This window comes from Sapajus apella, unplaced genomic scaffold, assembly GCF_009761245.1.
Source record: "Sapajus apella isolate SASKATOON/1434 unplaced genomic scaffold, GSC_monkey_1.0 scaffold80, whole genome shotgun sequence".
NCBI classification, from domain to species: Eukaryota; Metazoa; Chordata; class Mammalia; order Primates; family Cebidae; genus Sapajus; species Sapajus apella.
The window spans coordinates 180032-183859 of NW_022437020.1; the positions used below are offsets into that span (position 1 = coordinate 180032).

Sequence of the window (3828 nt, forward strand, 5' to 3'; positions counted from 1 at the left end):
GCACTCCGGTCTGGCTCCCCAGTGCCCCTGGGCTCCCTGCACCAAAACCTTGTCAGCCAGCCCCACCATCAGCGGTCCTGCTCCTGCTCTCACCAGTCGCCCCAGGGCGACTTTGAGCTGGTGACTCCCAGAGCTCAGCACTCTGTACTCTACCCTCGCCTCCTGCTGCCCCAAACCTGGCCTCCCTGGGCTCTTTGGGCTGGCATCTCCAAGAACCTGGGTCCCCCAGTGCCTGCTCTCACCAGTTGCCTCAGGGTGACTTTGGGCAGGTGACTCCTGGTGCTCTTGCTCCATACTCAGCCCTCACCTCCTGCCACCCTAAGTCTGAGCTCTGTGGGATGTTTGGGCTTGTGTCTCTAAGGACCTGGGTTCCGGCCCTGTGCCCCCCACCCCATCTCAAAGTGGCAACTCAGGCATCACACTGATGTGTCCCCCCTACCCCACGGAGAAGTAGAATGCAGTGACGTCACAGTCCCCCAGGAACTGTCATTACTGCCACTAGACTGGCCTGATCTTAGGACCCAATCCCATAACTGTTCTTGCCCTGTTTTTGGTTCCTCTGGTGGCAGCAGAGATTTTCAGCTGGAAGAGAAATGGGGACCGTGGGACCTAGCAGTGAGAGGTTTCAGGCTGCCTTACTCCTTTAACACAGATGTTGACAGTGTGAACAGCCTACACCTCCCCTGTGAGCTCAAAACGTTGACAGTGTCTCTTCTGAGTGGTGATGGGAGAATGGGTTTGGTTTGGTTTTCTCCCAGGCTTCTATTCTCCAGAGAGACTTTAACATTTTTTCTGAGTTCTCCACCTCATGTCTGAATTCCCCATGGCTCTGGGGCCAGGGTGCCCTCCAGTCAGTGGTTTCTGGAGTGAGATCTGCTTCTCTTCTGTGGAACAGATCTTGGGAATCTGAACTTGACAGCTTGAATCTCATCTCATTTCAACCTGGGGTCATTTGGGTGCCACAGGGTAAATATGGGGCATCTTTCTGAAGCATCAGTGTCCCTTGATTCTCTTGAGAGAGACAAAACATTATGGACTTAGGGATGAGAGTCACATAGATTTCTAAGAGTATACCAGATGTCGCTCTGAAATGAGGCTTGGGTTGTCCTCTTCCTGTTAAATTCTCAGATTTAAGAGAAAAGCTGCCTTCTGCCATGAGGATACACTGATGTAAAAGTTGGAAAGGTACTGGTGCCCTTCTTAGCACTAACAGACGTGTGAGGATGTATGACTCTAAACCACACAGTGTACCATTCCTGCCTACTTCGTATTGATTTTTCTACCTCTGCCTCTGGTTTTGGTCCTTGGCAGCTACTGATTTGTGGCAAAATCCCAGAGGTCGGAGTCAGAAGACTGAGTTTAAGTTCCATTATTGCCTTGGTTTTAGCCAAGGCATCAGTCCCTCTTAGTCACCGATTGAGATAACACCTTGTACGGTTGTTGGTGGCATGAAATCAGATGCTCTATAAGAGTATTTTGTAAAACCTGTGAAGTAGGCGCCAGGTGTGGTGGCTCTCACCTGTAATCCCAGCACTTTAGGAGAATATCATCAGCACAACAGCCCTGGTGTTGGGACAGGAGTAACTGACACCAACAGGCAAATAAATAATGGCAGTGACCCTGAGATAAGAACTTCTGCTGGCTGCCACTCACCTAAGGATGTGAGTCTTGGGTGGCCAGGCTTCTGGGGACAGAGGGCCCAAGGGACAGTAGAGGGTAACTGTTAAGAGGGTAACTGTTAAGTAGAGAGTAACTGCCGGGTACTGGTTTAGAATCCTGGGTTTAGAGCCTATTGCTAGATCTGCTAGGGATATGATTTAGGGCAAATCGCTTGAGCTCTTTGGGCCTCTCTCTTCTTACGTCTGTAAAATAGGGGTGATATTGTTTTACTTACATTTGTGAAGTTTCAATGAGATTTGTTCTTGTTTTTATGTTAATCCCTAGTACGGGACCTGCTCTGAACACCTCTCCTCCTTGGGCTTGTGTTTCCTGAGGAGGTGGAGTTAGAGAGTATCATAGGTTTCTGTTAGCTCTGAGAGTCCAAGATTTCAAGGCCAACGAGAGTGGAAACCTTGGGGCCAAGGGCTCCTGTCTGCCTTTTCCGTCCCGTATCCCCACTGTGAAGAACTGTAGCTGGCCCGTATGTGCTCAATGTTTGTTGAATGAATGCACCTTTGTAAATCACAAGCTGGCAGAAGGGTGGGCTTTTCTCACACTCCAACTCTGAAGATGATGTGACTCTCCTTTGGAGAGAATCTAGTTTCAGACTTTCAGTTCTGTGGCTCTGGGTGAAAACCAATAAAGACCCAAATCCTCTTTCTTTGGGAGCTTGAGGAGAGTTTACTAGTTTATGTCCCCACTGGGTCTGAGAACTTTGACTCTAAACTCCACTCCTGGCCCCTGCCTACTGCTTCCTGGCCTGGGGAATAGAGTCAAGTGGGCCACCCTCAGTCACCTTCCTTTGACTCTCCCCATAGAAACAACAGAACTGAGCTCAGCTGGATAAAGTAATGTGATTTCTTCGTTTGCCCTTGACATGACTGCTGGGTTTGGGGGCACTGAGATGTAGAGGCCCCAGCCTTGTCTCGCCCACTCCCATCCTGGGGAAGAAGGCTCACCTCCCAGATTCCACCCCATCCCACAGGGTCCCTGATAACCTGGTCCCATGGGTGGTCCTGTCCTGGGGCATTGGTGGCATTCTGGGGGCATGTCTTGCTGTGCCATCTCTGCCATCCCCCTAGTAAGAGCTCTGTCTTCCTCTTTCTCTAGGAAAACAAGCCAAACCACCACCATCAGGCAGCGCTCAGGAGGCAGGTAGAGGTGAGTGGAGGGTGTGGAGTTCCCGCTTTTCTCCCACAGGCTCAGGCTCACACCATTGGTGCCCTGGAGAGAGCCCTATACTTCAGCAAGAATGCAGCCAGGCAGCTAGAAGGTGGGAATCTGGGCACCCCGTCATCATCATTTCAAGCTGGCACTTGGACAGGCTTTTAGGGGGAGTCCCTTGGGCCTCATCTCACCCTCTCTCCTTCCAGGAGACTGCAGATACCTCTCCGGCTGCCTGCAACATGCCTCCCAACACGTGGAGGACTTGACGCAGGCTCCGTCCGATGTCTCCACACAGGAAAAGGTGGTGGACACGGTGAGTCCAACAACCTACCCCATCCCCTGGCAATCGGCTTCCCAGATGGAGGAGTGAGTCTAAAGGTCCCTTCTGCAGGATGGAGCGTCCTTACCAGAAGGCAGCATGGGCCATTTCTTTGTGCTTTTGTGTGTGGTTGTTAGAGGCAGGCTGGGGCTGAGTCAGCTGCTGTGGGTGAGTTGGGGGTGCTGTAGGGGGTGAGCACAGGACACAGAGCTCGGAGGCCAAGTGCCCGCCCTGCCCTTACCTGGCTGTGGCCTTGGCCAAATCCTAGGTAGGGGTTAGGGTATTTGTACCATGAAGGCATGGAAGAGTACCTTTAGTATGTTACCGTTTGTGTAGAGAGAGGGAACATGTGTTTTTGTGTGTGTGTGTGTATTTGTGTGTGTGTATTATGGGAATATACATAAAACATGTAAGGATTCATTAAAAACTCAGGAGAGAGGAACAGTGTGAGTGGGAGATATTTCCCTCTTGTATCTTGAGTTTTGGACTATGTGAACCTATCGTCCTTTCAAAAAGTCAACAAAAGATTAATTTCCTCCTTCTTATCTGTGCCCCCACCGCCAGGAAAGAATGGGCTTAGAGAATCAGAGAAACCTGGGGGTTGAAATCCCAGCTGTCTCAGTGATCTTAGGCAAGCACTTAACCTTTAATACCCCATGTTTTTCATCTACACGATAGAGGTA

The 3828-nt window shown here is 50.7% G+C and overlaps 1 long non-coding RNA gene across 2 annotated transcripts; it reads left to right on the plus strand.

Annotated features, from left to right (window-relative positions):
• Positions 1-1545: 1545 nt before the first annotated feature.
• On the plus strand, positions 1546-3709 carry LOC116533147. 2 transcript variants are annotated; one of them, XR_004261109.1, is made up of 4 exons: positions 1546-1661; positions 2770-2820; positions 2860-2932; positions 3033-3709. It is a non-coding gene; the product is annotated as an uncharacterized LOC116533147 (long non-coding RNA). The 2 variants fall into 2 exon arrangements; XR_004261108.1 differs by lacking the exon at positions 1546-1661 and adding an exon at positions 1712-2140.
• Positions 3710-3828: the final 119 nt, after the last annotated feature.